Source organism: Patagioenas fasciata, chromosome W (genome assembly GCF_037038585.1).
Source record: "Patagioenas fasciata isolate bPatFas1 chromosome W, bPatFas1.hap1, whole genome shotgun sequence".
Classification (NCBI taxonomy): Eukaryota; Metazoa; Chordata; class Aves; order Columbiformes; family Columbidae; genus Patagioenas; species Patagioenas fasciata.
In genome coordinates, this window is record NC_092559.1 from 59,703,997 (window position 1) to 59,723,174 (window position 19,178).

A 19,178-nucleotide genomic window follows, 5' to 3' on the forward strand; every position below is an offset into this window, starting at 1 on the left:
CAAAACAATGTTGATACTGAACTTATGGTAGCTATATGCTGATTGAACCAAAGGTATTTTATCCAGTATAGATAAAGTAAAAATGGGGTGGAGAGATTATATCAGACCTATAATAAATTCTGCAAAAAAGTTATTTTCATTTTGAGTCAATGTGAACTGACAAAGACAGTTTAAGTACTTTGTGCTTTATAGTTATGTCACCTGCTATTAGATACCCTGATGCTAGGTTTAATATATCACAATATATCATATATTAAGATACCACAATCTATTCAGTCATGGCTTATGTTGCTTCTGTGTGCCAAAAGTGAAGATTATTTTAAAGTGCAGTTTAAAAAAGCTAGAACTGTGAAGGAAAGCTGCTGTTAAATCCTAGAAGTGACTTTAAAACCAAAAAAATCTGTTGATTTGGTGCCATCTCAAGCCATATCAAGGATAAGAGGGTCATTAGGGGCAGTCAACATGGTTTCACCAAGGGGAAGTTGTGCTTGACCAACCTCATTGACTTTTATGAGGACATAACAAGATGGATGGATGATGGCAGAGCGGTGGACATGGTCTACCTTGACTTCAGTAAGGCATTTGACACAGTCTCCCACTGCATCCTTACAGCTAAACTGAGGGAGTGCAGGCTGGATGATCAGGTAGTGAGGTGGACTGCGAACTGGCTGAAGTAAAGAAGAAAGAGAGTCGTGGTCAATGGGGCGGAGTCTATTTGGAGGCCTGTATCTAGTGGAGTGCCTCAAGGGTCAGTACTGGGGCCTATATTATTCAATTCATCAATGACTTTAATGAGGGAATAGAGTGTACTATCAGCAAGTTTGCTGATGACACCAAGCTGGGAGGAGTGGCTGACATTCCAGAAGGCTGTGCTGCCATCCAGCGAGACCTGGACAGGCTGGAGAGTTGGGCGGGGAAAAATTTAATGAAATATAACAAGGGCAAGTGTAGAGTCTTACATCTGGGTAGGAGCAACCCCAGGTTCCAGTATAAGTTGGGGAACAACCTATTAAAGAGCAGCATAGGGGAAAGGGACCTGGGGGTCCTGGTGGACAGCAGGATGACCATGAGCCAGCAACTGTGTCCTTGTGGCCAGGAAGGCCAGTGGCATCCTGGGGTGTATTAGAAGGGGGGTGGTTAGTAGGTTGAGAGAGGTTCTCCTTCCCCTCTGCTCTGCCCTGGTGAGACCACATCTGGATTATTGTGTCCAGTTCTGGACCCCTCAGTTCAAGAAGGACAGGGAACTGCTCGAGAGAGTCCAGCACAGAGCCATGAAGATGATTAAGGGAGTGGAGCATCTCCCTTATGAGGAAAGGCTGAGGGAGCTGGGTCTCTTCAGCTTGGAGAAGAGGAGACTGAGGGGTGACCTCATTAATGTTTGCATATATATAAAGGGTGAGTGTCATGAGGATGGAGCCAGGCTCTTCTCGGTGACAACCAATGATAGGACAAGGGGTAATGGGTTCAAACTGGAACACGGGAGGTTCCACTTAAATTTGAGAAGAAACTTCTTCTCAGTGAGGGTAACAGAACACTGGAACAGGGTGCCCAGGGAGGTTGTGGAATCTCCTTCTCTGGAGACATTCAAAATCTACCTGGACGTCTTCCTGTGTAACCTAATTGAAGTGTTCCTGCTCCAGCAGGGGGATTGGACTGGATGATCTTTCGAGGTCCCTTCCAATCCCTAACATTCTGTGATTCTGTGATTCTGTGATTGTAGTGCATTTAAATGTAATATCTATATATTATGTCAACATGTATCTATTGCAATGTAATCTGCAGTTAACAAGCAACAACTGAGGTTGCTTATACATTCAAGTTTTTTTTTCCTTCTGCCCTCGTGTTCTCTGCATATTAAACTTCTGAAGCAGACTCTGTCTGTAAAAGATTCCTTGGCAGGCAGAGGAAGCAGGGACTCAACCAGTAACCCCTTGGGTGCCTTTCTCTGGCCCCATTTAAGGCATTCTGTTAAAACAGAAAATTAGTTGATTGCAAACATAATCTTTACAAAGCCTCCTGACATTTACACTTACAAGAGAATTGCCCTAATAGGCATGACTTGCAGACTCATTGAAAGTTACTAAGTTTTGGAGACTGAGTACTGTAGTTTGAATTTTGCCCTGGTCCTGCTAAAATAAAGATAAAAACTTACACTCTTTCTTAAAGTTGTAAAGTTAATCAGGTCAATATTTTGGAAAGTCCATAATGTGCAATGGAATGTGATGCAGACATCTGAAAGCCAACACTTGACCAAGCTCATATATCTGCACAGCAGCACTGTGCAGAGAAGCCCCATCACCTTGCTGTCATGTCAGTGCCTGAGCCAAAAATGCCAACCCTCTCAGCTAGGCTTTGAAACTTCCAAGTAGCTTTACACTGTTATGCTTGGTAGTGGAAGTGGCACAGTTGGCACAGTGCTCCTTCTTGTTGGAAAGGCATACTCTCATCCTGCCTAAAGGGCTGTGCCGAGACATCACGTTTGTCTTTCCTGGATGTATGGTGTGAGAAAACTGAATTAATGAAGGAAAAATTATCAAAAAAGATAATTCACTAAAGGTTGGAGGCTAATTATTAAAAACCCCTTCCTCTCAACAGAAAAACCACACTCAACTCTACGTCCACAAGGCTTTTTTTTCCTATTCCCTCAAATTTCATCTACCGAAACACTAGTATGCCATCAGGAAAATATAATTATGGACAGCAATTTCAGTCTTTTGATTTTTTTTTTTTTTCTGTACTCACTCTTTGTTAAAGTAATGGGTCTGTGCCATGGTTTAACCCGAGCTAACAATATAACCATGATAGCTACTCACTCCCCCTCACCCCTCCAAACAGGGGAGAGAATCAAAAAGGAATGGAGAAACTTGGATTGAGATAAACAGTTTAATAAAATAACAAAATACTAACATGCCATTAGTAAATATATATTCATAAAATTGAAATAGAATATAAATTAAAAGATACTCAAGGCAATTCCTCACAAACTCTGTCTGCACCAAACAGCCAGTCCCAGGAAACAGCACTCTGGTCCCAAACAGCCGATCCTGAAGAGGGAAAAGAGGAAAAAGGCAGAAAGGCACAGAATCAAAGGCCCAGAGTAAGAAAAAAACGGAAGATCCCAACTGTGCTGGGTCAGTCAAGATGGGGTTAATTTCTACATTGCAAGGACATCTGGGTATTCAATACCAAATAAGGTCAAGCTCAGGTACAAAAGGTGAGTAGACAGTGTGGCATCTCTCCCGCTGGTGGTCCAGGGCAGTCCAGATTGGCTCCTTCTCGACTACACGGTTTAGTGCTTTTGTATTTTGGGTGCGAGTCACGGTTCGGGACAGGGTGGGAGCAGTATCAGCGTGAGCTGTGGCCGGGGTGACGGGAGAATTTCAGAATGAGCTGCAGTGACGCACGGAAACAACTTTACAACCTATAAAGTCATAAAAATTTACAACTCACAAAGTTATAAAGCAGGTATGTTTATTTCAACGTCGGGCGCAAGGGGGATCATTCCACCATTCATGTGCACCTTCTAACAATAAGAAGTGTGTTTAAATACAGCAAGGTGTTACATATTCATAATGACCCCAGGAACGCCTATACATATTCATAACCTTTCCCTGCTTCTTATTAAAATGAGTCCCAGGTAATCATTTCCATAGTCTCCTCCTTGACCCTGCCCTGTTGCGCCTGTGCAGTGCCATCTGGTGGTCTTGAGGAGGGGTCTTTGGATGAAGGCTCCTTCAGCTTCATCACAGTGAACTTTTTACCTTTGGCACATTATGTTGAATTGACTGGGACCCAAACTGCCAAGTCGATTGAAACCAGACTGGCGCCCCCTTTTGCTGTAAATCTTCATTATCTTGTCTCCTCAAGTTTACAGCTAGGTGCAGTAAAACTTCTTATCTTGGCATTCCATGGGGTTCTGTTTTTCTTAACATAAGTTTACATAAAGCTCTAAACTAAGCACTTATTGTGTGGTTAAGCCTTAAAGTGTTAGTTCGTTAGTAGGCACCCATTATGTGTTTAGTTTACCCTTAAAATGTTAGTTCCCTCTATCAGCGGCAGGAGCGCGTTTACATTTGCCGAGGGGGTCGGTTGCCACGGTGGGGCTGCCACGTGGTGGGACTACTGCATGGATCAAGTTGCACTGTGTGCCCATGCTTTTGTAAGTTCTGTCATTATTGCTGTTGTTACTGCTTGTTTGTTTGTGTTTTTTTGTTTGTTTGTGTTTTTTTTATTTGCTGTTCTGCTAAACTGTTCTTATCTCAAGCCATGACTTTTGCCTTTGTTTTCTGATTCTCCTCTCCATCCTATGGGGGGCGGGGGAGGGGTGACTGAGCAGCAAGTGGTTTTCACTGCCGGTTGGGTGGGGGCTGGGGCTAAACTACCACAGTCTTTTTTGACAAGGCAGGCAAGAGAAATAAAAGGGTTGGGATAATGACAGAGCTGACCAGAGTGTGTTTAAGTTTACTCTATTAGTTAAGTGGTCACAATGTTTGTCCACGTGGCTGTGTCATCTAAATTCCTACATGCCTTATGTGTTCCCTGCGGTGCTGTTTATTACATCTGGGAAAAGGATTAGGTTTATCATATTGCTGTCCTGTATTATATCAATCTATGGGATCGTTATTTCATTTCTTACACATCTTTATCGGTATTTGTATAAGATATTGTTGATATTTCCATACCTTGGGTGCCATCTCTCAGAATTTATTAGTAATTGCACCCAGTCTATGGAGAAGACAGAGGCGGGGGGGAATTTTCCCCCGTTTCTTCACCTCCCTTTTCTCCTCCTGCTTAGATGCAACAGTTTTTGAGGATTTTGAACACCCCGAGGATATTCAAGCTAGCATGCTCTTGTTGCTATGTCTTCTGAATGTGTGTCAGGTTATATGCAGGGTTACAAAAGGATGTGTTAAGAATATCACCCTTAGATTTACCCCAAGGTTGGATGGTCATGGGTGGAACGGCATGATGAAGAAGAATGATTTTGAGTGAGGCCCTGAGCAACAGCAAGCCTTGGAACAAATTAAGTGGGAGATAGTCCATGCCATGGTTCTTGGGCCAGTCCAGGCAAGACAAGATTTTAAAAATGTGCCCTACACTGCAACTGAGAAGAATGGCCCTACCTGGAGCCTTTGACAGAAAGCACCAGAGGAGACTCAAGGTTGACCTCTGGGGTTTTGGAGTTGGGGATACAGAGGATCCGAGGCCTGCTACACTCCAACTGAAAAGGAGATATTGGCAGCGTACAAAAGGGTTAGAGCTGCTTCTGAAGTGGTTGTTACTGAAGCACAGCTTCTCCTGGCACCTGGACTGCTGGTGTTGGTCTGGATGTGCAAAGGAAAATGCAACTGATGCCACATGGAATAAGTGGGTTGCATTGGTCACGCGATGGGCTCACATGGGGAATCTTGATCACTCAGGGATCTTAGAAGTGATGACAGACTGTCCAGAGGGTAAGGATTTCAGAGTATTGCCAGAAAAGGAGGTGACACATGCTGAAGAGGCCCCACCGTATAATAAGTTACCCAAGAATGAGAAGCGATATGTTATGTACACTGATGGGCCCTCTCTTATTGTGAGAAAGCATCAGATGTGGCAGATGTGGAAAGCTGCTGTGTGGAATCCCACACAGAAAGTCGCAGAAGCCACTGAAGGACAAGGTGAATCAAGTCAGTTTGTGGAGGTAAAAGCAGTCCAGATGGCTTTAGATATTGCTTAACAAGAAAAATGGGCAGTGCTTTCTCTCTACACTGATTCATGGATGGTGGCAAATGCCCTGTGGGGGTGGTTACAGCAATGGAAGAGGAGCAACTGGCAGCACAGAGGCAAACCCATCTGGGTTGCTGAATTGTGGCAAGATATTACTGCCTGGCTAGAGAACCTGCCTGTAAGAGTGGGCCACATAGATGGCCATGTGCCTGAAAGTCAGTCCACTAAAGAATATATAAAAAAACATCAGGCAGATCAAGCTACCAAAATTAAAATGTCTCAGGTAGATTTGGACTGGCAACACAAAGGTGGATTATTCATAGCTCAGTGGGCCCATTATGCCTCAGGTCATCAAGGAAGGGATGTAACATATAGGTGGGCTTGTGACTGAGGGGTGGGCTTGACCATGGACACTATTGCACAGGTTAGTCACAATTGTGAAACGTGCTACATTCAGGCAGGCCAAGTGGTTAAAGCTTGTGTGGTATGGGAGGCAATGGCTGAAATATAAATATGGGGAGTCCTGGCAGATTGACTATATTACACTCCCACAAACCCAACATGGTAAGCACTATGTGCTTACCATGGTGGAAGCAACCACCAGATGGCTGGAAACATATCTTGTGCCCCATGCCACTTCCCGGAACACTATCCTGGGCCTTAAAAAGCAAGTCCTATGGCAACACAGTATGCCAGAGACAATTGAATCAGACAATGGGACCCATTTCCAGAACAACCTCATAGACACTTGGGCATTGAGTGGGTATAACACATCCCCTACCATGCACCAGCCTCTGGAAAAATCAAATGGTACAATGGACTGTTAAAGACTACACTAAGAGCAATGGGTGGTGGAACTTTCAGAAACTGGGATTCAAATTTAGCAAAGGCCACCTGGTTAGCCAACACTAGGGGATCTGACAATTGAGCTGTCCTTGCCCAATCAAAGCTTCTATGTACTGTAGAAGGGGATAAAGTCCCTGTGGTGCACATGAAGAATGTGTTGGGGAAAACAATCTGGGTTACTCCTGCCTTGGGCAAAGGCAAACCCATCCACGGGATTGCTTTTACTCAAGGATATGGATGCACTTGGTGGGTAATGGTAAAGGATGGAGGAGTCTGATGTGTACCTCAGGGGGATTTGATTCTGGGTGAGAATACTCCCATGATGTGAATTGTATGATGGTAATTGCTCCATAACACTATACACCAGACTAACGATATTCAGTGTCTTTCAGGTTAATGAAGAATGAACTTCAACAAAACTCAACAAAGTGCAGCAATGATGAAACCAGAGCTGGCTCGAACAACTGGTATCCAGCCACTTCCTCAAGGACAACGCCTTTGACATACAAACCGTGAGCACGAACTACATGTTCCAGATGTAGCATGCAGCAATACAACACTCCAACATGACACTCCATCTTGCAAGGGCGAAAACTCATGGACTCCACACAATCCAATATGAATTCAAGCGAAGCCATTTATTACAGAAACAAGCCTCCTTATATATGCAGTTATTTCCTGATCACGCGTCCACGCTCCAAGCATGCATTAGCTAATTGGATATTGTCCATGTTCACGAGCTGTCCACGTGCCCGAGTCTCACTGCTAATAGGTCTGTTGATTTACATCTTGTTGAGGCCCTGTTATTGTAGAACTGCCTCACTCCCACAGCAGGTCCTGTTTTCAGCTTTCGAGCTGGTCTTGAAATTCCTTTGGCTAGTTCAGAAATAAATCTCCATCTAATAGAAACCCATCCACACAACAACCTCAAGAAAATCCCTCAAATCTCCCACATATCTCTCCTGCCTGTCCTGATAGAGTCTAAAATCATGGACCCAATGAACATTTCAAAGGAATGAGACTGTGCCATGAACTAAGGGAGAAAATATGTGTGTATATGTATTTAAGGTGGTAGTAATTAGTTGAAGCATGTGGGTACATGTAAGACCTGAGCATGACATAAATGGTATAGAATAAGGAGTGGAGCATGCTGGGTCTGTCAAGATAAAGAGTGAGCGAAGAGAAGAGAGTAAGAAAAAAATGGAAGATCCCAACTGTGCTGGGTCAATCAAGATGGTGTCAATTTCTACATTGCCAGGACATCCGGCTATTCAATATCAAATGAGGTCAAGCTCAGGTATAAAAGGTGAGAAGTCAGGGGTGTGGTATCTCTCGTGCTGGCAGTCCAGGGTGGTCCGGATCAGCTCCTTCTCGACCATGCGGTTTGGTGCTTGTGTATTTCAGACGCAAGTCGCGGTTCAGAGTGAGGGGGAGCAATATCAGCGTGAGCTGCAGCAGGAACATGCTTACTGCTGTGGGTGGAGGGGAAAGGGTGCCGTGGTGGGGCTGCCACCTGCTTGAGCTGTGTGCCCATCGCTTTTGTAGGTCCTTTATTGCTGTTGTTACTGCTTGTTCATTTTTTTCTTTGCTGTTCCATTTAACTGTTTTAATCCCAACTCATGAGTTTTGCCTTTGTTTTCTGATTCTCCTCTCCATCCCACCAGGGGCAGGGAAGGGGTGAGTGAGCAGCAAGTGGTTTTAGCTGCCGACTGGGGCTAAGCTATGACACCAACTCTCCTTAAATATGAAGCATAATGCCAATGGGATGGAATACTCTTATTGATCAGTCTGGATGTCAGTCAAGCTCTGCCCCATCTATGCCCCCCCTTCCTTGATGTCTCACACCTGTGGGCAGAGCACTCAGAACATCCTTGGCTTTCAGACCAGAGCAATTAAAAACATTAACTCTGTCCTGGGGTGTTATCTCTTTTTCTCAAATTAAATTCAAACAATGACTATGCTAACTATGAAAAAGAAAGGTTTCTAACGGCATGAAGAAAACTCGTTTTCAGTCAAACCAGCACAGTCTGCATTCATCCATTTTTTAAGGTTAAATAGAATCATGGTTGAAATCTACTGGCAGAATTTAGTATTATTTAGTATAATAACAAGGTACTTTTTTAAAAATTGAACAATCCAACGAAGCAATAAAAGGAATAGAAAAAATTAATATGTATTAGGCGCAATCAATATATTTTGTACTCATGGTTTCCATTTTATGAAAAAAAATAATTACCACTTTCCTTGTGTTACTGTGGAATTCAAGGCGGAAGCAAGGTTAATCACAGGGTGCTGGAAGGTTTGTAATTTGGCATCTTAAAACATTTCTGGGCTATGCAAAACAGGTAGGATTTTCTTTCATTTTCTAAGTCTAGGTAAGGAAACCCAGGCCAGTGAAAAGTCTGTCAGAAAATGGAGGCCAGCATTCTGAGATGTGTCTTGCTAGGAAAATATTACATGTTTACTTTTTTTATGCTTGTTGTGCCATCTTGTGTCACAAGCTACTTGTGCTGAGACTCTGTCAAGATGGCATTTGTAGCTAAAGAGAAAATGAGCGAATAAAGAGGTCAGTGATACTAGTGTTTCATTTTTGAAAGTTTCACATATATTTTACAGGAGAATTTGAGACTGTGTTTTACTTTCATAGGAATGGAATTGGACCATTGACTTCTAGTTCTGGGGACTATATCTCTGGAATAAAATAAACTAATTGATATGAATGACTATCACCTGTCTTTACAGAAATGTGGTGAAGTGGTGCAACAAGCCTATCCTTGCAAAAATGTGCAGGCTTATGATAAAGAGAGGGGAAAGTTAAGTATTGACCAATCAGCTAACTAAAAGTATTAGGAGGGAGACCCCTATTTTGCATAAACCACAATTTGAACTTCAGTGACCTTTGACTCTAATGTGCATGCTTAATTGCCTTATACATATTAACTTATCTGCCCTGAGATGCCTAGAGTAAGATATAATGAACATACAATGCATATAAACCCGTGTTGCATGTTCTGTGTGGTAGGCATGTCAGAAAGTGGTAACCTCTGAGTACCTCAGCCAAAGGGGAAAGGAGGAGGGATCTTGCAGATGGAAAACTAGTATATAAGAGTTTTTGATCTTCTTATGTGTTGAGACACCCCACAGGGACGTGTCTTGTAGACTCACTGACGCCTCTAGTGGACTCTCCCTTTATTCAAATAAAGTAACCTCTTTGATTCCTCTCCTTTTCTGAACATTTACTTCTAGCAAAGCGAATTTCTGTACACTAACGAAAAGTCTTATGTAATATATATGCATATATTAAAGCTTTATGTTGTAAAACAGATCACCTATCATTCTTTAAAGAGAATTTCAAGAAGGAAATGGATTACTTTTTATTAATATGGCAAAGATGTTTCTGGTAGCCCATAAATAATTATATCTGCTTTGCAAATACAGGAAATGGCAGCAAAGGAAGCCCACAAAACTGAAGAACTCTAATTATTAACCTTTCTTCCTGCTTTCTTCAGGGTATTCTAGAGCACTTAGATGCTGGAAAAATTGTAATTGGAGATGGAGGATTTGTCTTTGCTCTTGAAAAGAGGGAATATGTAAAAGCTGGACCTTGTACTCCTGAAGCAATGGTAGAGCATCCAGAAGCAGGTCAGTTTTACTGGGAAATGGTAATTCTATAGTGAAGGTAAATATGGTTGGATAAATAATAAATATATAGGAACATGTAGTGGGTTGCTTGACGATGTTGAATTACACACTGTTAAGAATAGCTTAAGAATCTGTAGACCAAATGCTCATCTTGCCCCTTATTTTTGCTCTAACACTGGTCCAAAGCAGTTGGCTGTGGAAGAATATGAGTAATGCAAACATATAGTGAGTGATACCTCTCCAGAATACTCTCACAGTTTTCAACAATTTGTAATCCAGGGACTTTTTGACACAGATATGGTATCTTAGTATTTAGTAACATTCAGTGATTTATCTCTCATGGACTTGTCCAGTCTTTCCTTCAGCTGGTGTAAAGTGTAGCATTCAACACATCTTGTGACAAAGAATTCTGCAGTTAACTATGTTTTGTTGTGTTCTGACCATTATAAATTAATATAGTTTATTAATTCTTTCAGTAAAATAACAGCTTTTAATAAACAATGGAATGGAAGCGGAATATTTAATGTATCTGGGTCCACTGTGAAATAGGGAATGATAAACTTCATAAGAACCTAAGAACTGCAATAAATCTGCATGAGTTACTGTGCCAAAGGTGTTACCTCAACTTCTGCCTATCCCATTTAATGGAGTGACTCTCTACAGCAGAGGGGGAAGAAATGAGCAATCATTCTATGCCTTACAGCATAAAGATTATAGTGTTCAGCATAAATAGTGCAAAAGCAGGTGTTATTATCTATTTATGTATGCTTCATTACAATTAAACATTGATGGAGGAAAAAAAGAAAAGAAAAAGGTGAGTTGAAGGCCATTATCTCTGTTACAAGAGAGAAGATTTGACAGACTGACAAGTTTAGAAATGAGATCTAAATATTTCTTCTGATCCAGATCATGTATCTGAGCTACTACTCTGTATTGAGCAATATGCTGTCGTGGTTTAACCTGAGCTAGTAATATAACCATGACAGCTGCTCGCTCACTCCCCCCCCCCCACCCCTCAAATTGGGGAGAGAATCGAAAGGGAAGGGAGAAACTTGGACTGAGATAAACACAGTTTAATAAAATAACAAAATACTAATACACTACTAGTAAATATATAAAAACAGAATAAAAAATAAAAGATACTCTGTGTAATGCCTCACACTCAGTCCACACTGAACAGCCAGTCCCAGCACCCTCAGCCTGAACAGACAATCCTGGAGAGAGAAAAAGAGGAAAAAGGCAGAAAGGCCCAGAGGCCTCTGCAAAACAGAAGGATGGCAAAAGAAAGTCACGAACAGAACTCCATCCTGTCTCCAACAAAGAGAGCAAAGAAAACAAAGAGAACACGAGAGATACCAGAAGATCCTGACTCTCCTTAAATCTGAAGCATGATGCTAATGGGATGTAATACTCTTATTGATCAGTCTGGATGTCAGTCAAGGACTTCCATCCATGCCCCCCTTCCTTGATGCCTCACACCTGTGGGTAGAGCACTCAGAATGTCCTTGACTCTCAGACCAGAGCAATTAAAAACATTAACTCTGTCCCAGGGTGTTATTTCTTGTTCCCGAACTAAGTCCAAATGACCGTGCTAGCTATGAAAAAGAACGGTTTCTAACTGCATGAAGAAAATTAACCCATTTTTAGTCAAACCAGCACATATGCATATGCACTTACTGCCCCCATCTCCTCTTAGCTTAAGGCTGAGTCTTTTGTGAAATGTCCAACTCATGGTGGACTGAAATGAAAACTCAGTGTTGTATGTCTGACTCCTAAAATATATTGTTAATAATTTTTGCCTCATATGTGGCTGTTATCCCCATTTCTCAAATAGTAGAGGAAAACACAGCTTCAGTAACATGCTAGAAGTCACACAACAAGTAAATTACAGAGTGGTTTGGGTTTTTGATGGTGTTATGCAGATTGCTGTGGGCTTGACAACAGTAACAGTGTATTCTAGTGTTAAAAATTATTTGCCTGGGGTTGAATGAGATTTAGGCTGAAACTTTACTTATAACACTATTCTTTCCCTCCAAATGTAAACCCATTCAAGAGCTTACTGTTCACATACCTGATAATTTGGGATATCAAGTTCCTTATTCATATGTGTTCAGTTATGTTTCATTTCCCTACCTATGTCATCATCCTTATGCAAATCCCAGGCATTGTTCTAGGAATGCAAGAACAATATTTAAAGAGCACTAATCATGGGTGTAAATAAATCTAGTTTATTATGGAAATGTCATAAAGCATTTATGAAAATATTTGTAGATTCTTTTTTCCTTTTCCCATTTCCTGATTAATGTTCATCAGTGATTTTTCATGGGGGAGAACAGAAAAAACAAACTACAGAACACTAGAAACATAATGAGACAGTCCTTTCAGTTGGGGTCAATAGCCTATTTTAATGCTTTAGGAAAAAGAATACTCCCTGCACTATGAATGTTTTGACTGCGTAAAGGCTGTAAAACTGAAATTTGATCCTGATAGTTCAGGCAAATTCCAGGGACTTTTTGAACTGTAGCTCTGCTAGAATCTGTGTTCCTGGATAGTTCTTTGTGTCTGCTGTGTTAAATCACAGTGTGGTTACTCAAGGCTGTAATTAGAAATGAAATACTGTACTAGCAGAGAAAAGCAAGGGGCACTACACTGTTCCTTCACTGAAAGCAGATATGCTTGCATGTATGCAGTTGACTCTAGCAACTCAAACTACTGTTTGAGCTTCTCTGACATAGAAGGCTGTGTTTGTTGTAGTTGAAGGCAGCAATTTTATTCTCATGACACATTAATGTTTCCCTAATGACACAGACTGTTTGTAGACAATGAGGTATGATAAACCAAGACTTCAGGAAAACTTTTTGAAACATCTGCCATAGAAACTGCAGTGTTCTCATGTCTCTATACAATATCTAGGGAATAAATTATTCTCATATTTATTATAAGCTGTTGAGCCTTTTAACTGTTTTACATGATCAGTAGTGTTCTAGAAATTATTATAATTAGTGTTTTGTGGGTATACATATTAAATAAATTGACAGCTCTTGTTCTGCTCCTACTGTGGCAATCACAGTGTACAGCTTACAGAGATGAAGTCAGAACTATCATTAGAGAGCCTGCTTCCAAAGTCCTAATGTAGGAAACTTGTCCATTAAAAGTAATGCCAACCTTTCTTTCAAAAGAAGTGTTGGCTCTGTAGTTAAATCATCATGTGCTGACTTATGAGAATAATTAAGTCTGTATTGTGATTCACTATTCTGGAGCAATCAATCACCTTTGAATTAGGTGTGTATTTAGCAAAATAGAGCTTTGATCTTGGCTGACTAGACTCAGAGTTTTGTAAGAGGAGAAAACTAGAAAATACAAAATTGAGGAGGTAATGCAACACTGTATTCTTCCATATAAATATCATCTTGTCCCTTCATTTGTTGCCATATTTTCTTCTGTTTTCTTCTTCATAGTCTAGAAGCTAAAAATGGCTTTTTCATTTGATCATTTTGTCTGGTATTCATTATTATGCTTTCATGTTCTTTTGTCAGATGTCTGCTTTCCCTTCCTAAACCACTATGCAGTTTATAAAGTGAAATTGGGAGGTCTGAAGGACTGCAGAAAGTGGAAGATAGGCAAGGTGGCATGCAAAACTGAATCTACTGATGAACTAGATAGAAATCTCCAGTCATTCTTAGCAGAGAATAACTAAGGAGAAAGTTTTCTACCAATGATGTTCTAAGAGTGGGAAGAAAGGAATTCTATGCAGACTGGGGTACTGCTTCTGCTCTCTCATAATGGCTCTTCTAATAAATGCAGTATCACTTCTTTTACAGTAATATTAATTCAATAAACATTTAGATTTGAGATAACAATAGTAATAACTCTACCAAACATCTTTGTCTCTTTTAATTCTTTGAAGTTCATCAGTTTCACCGGGAATTCCTCAGAGCTGAATCCAATATTCTGCAGATATTCACCTTTTATGCCAGTGAGGACAAACTTAGAGAACAGGGGCAATTCTGGAGCTGAGAAAATGAGCATAAAATACTATTTTGATGGAGATATTAAGTAGGTCAATTAATTTCAAATGGTTTAGTAGAAAGAATTATCAAGTATTTTCACAGTTTGTCATAACCGTTTTAGTTATATTTGAGGACCAAAGAATGAGATTGTGCAATTTCAGAATTTGGAATAGTAAGGAAGATGAGGTTAAAGGAGAAAAAAAAAAAAAAACAAACAAAATGGGGCAAGGATGAAGAGAGGAAAAAGGATGTCCACATCTTATTTTTCCCATCTGAGGAGATAGTTTACTGGAGTTTTGATACAATGTATAGGGAGGAATAAATGCATAGAGAGCAAAATCAGTTGGAAAAAAAAATAAATGCTTTAACATCTAGAGAAACAAATCAACTGCAAAAATGGTGAAGAATCGTAGAGAATAATGACTGTCTAATAAGAACTGATTATTTTTTAGGACCATGTTTTCAATAAAGTAACAACAAAAAAATCCAAGGTGTACACTGTGGTCACTAATCCCCTTCTCATGTGTAAGGGTAATTCGGTACAGTAACAGAAGTATAATGTTGGTGTTTTCTTATCCCCTACACAGAGGAATTGTAGGATAGTGGGATGCAGGCCCCATCTCCACTGGGACTTCTGGCACAGACATTTCTGGATAGTTCCTTTGAAACTACAAGATTTGTCATCGGGTGTTTTCTCTGATCCTTTCCCCTTTATCCCGTTGTCTATTTCAGCCTCTGGGAAATAGAGAAGATTCTCCAGGGAGCAGAGAGAAAAGAATATCTTTATTTCTATGAAGATATCCCAAGTCAGAAACTACAACAATCTGGACACTAGGGAAACACTTGAGGCTTCATTAAGAGGTTAAGATATTAAGATATATGACTAAATTTAGCTGAAATGCTGTACCTTTATATTAAATAGATGCAACACTGAAATTACTGAAGTGGTAGTCCCATAAACACAGTGCATATGGAACAAGCCATGCTGCAACTCTTGCTACCATGACAAAAGACAAGAGGAGCTGAGAAAGCTCCTCCAAACATGCACCTGAACACAAGTGCAAATGGAAAACAGTCTGTCAGCAATAGCCTTAAAAATCATCTGGCTCTTTAGAGGTAGCCATGGAAAACTTCAGCTGTAGACTCTAAGTAGCCCATGGGCCACAAAGAAACCTGCTGTAATCAGTACTGGTTATCTATGCAAAATAACTATTCTTTTCCATTTTTTTTTTCCCAGCTTAACCTCTTTCAGAAGTTGTTCTAGTCATTCTGATTTAGGTATAGAGGGAATGTGTCTTTCAGTCTAGGTGATTAATTAATGATATATAGTGATAAGTTTCCCTTTACTGTTCTTAAATTGGTAACTTCAGTATCAGATAATGAATTATATACTTTAAAAATGCCTTAAATAACTCTATATCAATATTATATCTTAAATTTTGAAAATTATCAAAATACTAAAATACATTAAAAATAGAATGAAAAATCAATTTAAATTGCTACTTTTTTTCTACCCACAAAATCTCAGAATAGAAGCATACACTTCAGTGTAACTAACTTATCCTGGAGAAAAGGAGACTCAGGGGAGAATTTATCACCCTCTACAACTACCTGAAAGGAGGCTGTAGTGAGGCAGGTGTCAGTCTCTTTTCCTAAGTAGCAAATGATAGAGCGAGAGTTGCACCAGGGGAGGTTTAGATTGGATATTAGGAAAAACTTCTTCACTGAAAGAGTTATCACACATTGGAACAAGCTGCCCATGGAAGTGGTTGAGTCACCATCCCTGAAAGTATTTAAAAGACACGTAGATTAGCTTCTCAGGGACATTACAGTAGCAGGTTATTGGTTGGACTCAATGATCTTAAAGGTCTTTTCAAACCAAAACAATTATATGATTCAATGATTCCCATCAGAAGTTAATGCAAATGTTGATCACTTTTTACTGTAAATGTGAAAATGAACTCTTAAGCTAGAGATATTCAATTCTGAATAAAGCCAAGAAAAATTCTGTACATTGACAAGCATGGAAAATAGAATGCTAGTCATTTCTTGGAAGGAGGAACAACCCACAAAACATGATGTATGTGGAAACAAGCATACGGCTTGTTTTCAGTCACACTGTTTCACCATGTGTGGCCAGTTCTTATCACAGAATGGTTGGGGTTGGAAGGAATCTCTAGAGATCATCTAGTCCTGAGGCACAGAAATGACTTTACAACCTGTGATTGTAAAGTAGGTATGTTTATTTAAAGCACTGGACACACGGGAGAATAATTCCACCTATGACGTGTGTGAATTTCCAGTAGCTGTGAGCTTGGTTAAATGCAGTAAAGTGTTACATATTCATGAAAGTTTTAGGAACGCCTATACATATTCATAACCTGTCCCCAAGAAGGTGGTTCTTATTACAATGAGTTCCAGGAAATCATTTCCATAGTCTCCATCTCTTGCCTTTCCTGGTTGCACCTGTGCAGTGATCGTGAACTGGGGTCTTCTTCACTGTACACGGTTACCTTTGGCCTGGTGTGATGAGTTGGTTGGGACTCAGACTGCTGAGGTGGTTAAAACTGGCGTATTTCCTGTCCTGTACCCAAGTTTCTGTAATCTAGTTCACCCAAGGATGCACCAAGGATGCACCCAAGGTTTTTTAACTTTGCAAGGCCTGTGAAGTTGTCAGTGAGCTCCTGTTTCTCATACAAGAAGTTACACAAAGCTAAGCAAGGCTAGACAATTGTGATGTGGGTTAAGGGTTAGCTAAGTGTTAATTAGTTCTTTAAGTGTTAGTTCTTCAAGTGTTAATTAGTTAATTCCCTGTATCAATCTCCCCTTTTCTAAGAGGTTAGTAAATTCTTTTACTAATATGATGACTCTTTATCTAATGTCTTTACAAAATATCTATTAGATTCTAGCTTCTGTCTTAGTTGATGTTTCTTCCAGTTCCTATAAGTATCCCCGGTACTCTGGCAACACCACAAGAAACATCTCATCATTATACAGACCAGTATCCCTAAAGCTAATATTCCCACTAAATCTACAAATAAGGATCGTAACCAAGATAAGTCGGGAAGCCAGGAAGTGAGGCCTTCCCATAAATTTGAGAATCCCCATGATGTATTGTCTCGAGTAACTAGATGGAGGATCTGAGATTGTTCCCATACCTTTTGAATATCTGTTTCTACCCGTTTCTCCTGATTAGTATATGAACAACACCTTTGGTTTATCACCACACAAACTCCTCCTTCTTTTGCAGTCAGGAGGTCTAGGACCATGCGATTTTGTAGGACTATTTTACTTAATGATGATCTCTCTTCCTGGAGCCCCTGAGGGGCATCCATAGTGGCATTTTCAATTTTCTTGATTGTGGCTGATATATTTACCATGGCTTTTTCTAACTCACTAACTCCTAGCTGGGGAATAAACCACCTGGTAAAACTATGAAATCCAGAGGGTCTCTTTACGAGAGGGTTATTCAGCACTGAACATGTTTTTCTCCATAACGTCTTAACAATACTCGGGGTGGGTATGAATGGTTAAACACCTTTTCTTGAGGTAATATGTATCCACCTGTACAATGGCCTTGCCAATTATCAGGTAGGTTTTTCCTGGCTCGCCTATCTCCGCAAGGCCACCACCACCCAGGAGCTAGATTACAATTTGTTGCTGTGTTGGAAGGGAAGTTAAGGTTTCCAATGTTTTGTATGCTGCAATTAAACCCCAGTTCTTTCAGCTTGGTTATATTAAAGATTCCAACATCCTGTGACTGACTACATTCACTGCCATTTGGAAACTTTTCCCAACTGGTGATTTTATCTATGGAGTTCATACATCTAGAATAAATCATAATTTCAGTTTGATTCCAAGGTACCAATTTGAAACGTCTTCCTATTGTTTTACTCAGCTCCTGCCCATAAAGACAGGTTTGCCTCTGGTTTGCATCCCACTTTCCCCATCCATCCCCTTCTCTACTCCAGTCTGGATGGGGTACTCCGAACAGTGGAAATTCCATTCCTTTTGGCAGGACCGTGCATATCCAACAGTCTGAAAGGTTCAAATTATTCCCAATCATTTGGGTGAGTTTTACATGCCAATTTTTTACATGCCAACTATGTCCTAAAGCTATGATTGTGAAAAATACAATTTTCCAGGTTGCACCTAGATTACCCTCCATGGTGTTTTGCAGGCTTTCTTCACTCTAGAATGATGGATCCAGGCGTTCTATTCTTTAATCTTGATAACAGTGAAGGATGTCAGGAGGACTTGAAATGGGCCTTCCCAGTGTGGTTCCAAAGTCTTTTCTGCAAGAGACTTCACATACACATAATCTCCTGGTTGGATATTATCACAGTCACAGTATGTTTGGGATTGGAAGGGACCTCAAATGATCATCTAGTCCAATCCCCCTGCTGGAGTAGGAACGCCTAGGTGAAGTCGCACAGGAATGTGTCCAGGCGAGTTTTGAATGTCTCCAGGGAAGGAGACTCCACAACCTCCCTGGGCAGCCTGTTCCAGTGCTCTGTCACCCTCACTGAGAAGAAGTTCTTTCTCAAATTTAAGTGGAACCTCTTGTGTTCCAGCTTGATCCCATTACTCCTTGTCCTATCGTTGTTTGCCACTGAGAAGAGCCTGGCTCCATCCTCGTGGCACTCACCCTTTATATATTTATAAACATTAATAAGGTCACCTCTCAGTCTCCTCTTCTCCAAACTAAAGAGACCCAGCTCCCTCAGTCTTTCTTCATAAGGGAGGTGCTCCACTCCCTTAATCATCTTTGTTGCCCTACGCTGGACCCTCTCCAGCAGTTCCCTGTCCTTCTTGAACTGAGGAGCTCAGAACCGGACACAATATTCCAGATGGGGTCTCACCAGGGCGGAGTAGAGGGGAAGGAGGACCTCTCTCGATCTACTGACCACCCCCCTTGTAATACACTCGAGGATGCCATTGGCCTTCCTGGCTACAAGGGCACAGTGCTGG

The 19,178-nt window shown here is 40.8% G+C and overlaps 1 pseudogene; it reads right to left on the minus strand.

The window, feature by feature from the left end:
• Positions 1-17,062: 17,062 nt before the first annotated feature.
• Positions 17,063-18,030, minus strand: LOC139826331 (syncytin-2-like; annotated as a pseudogene).
• Between the last annotated feature and the right edge of the window lie 1,148 nt (positions 18,031-19,178).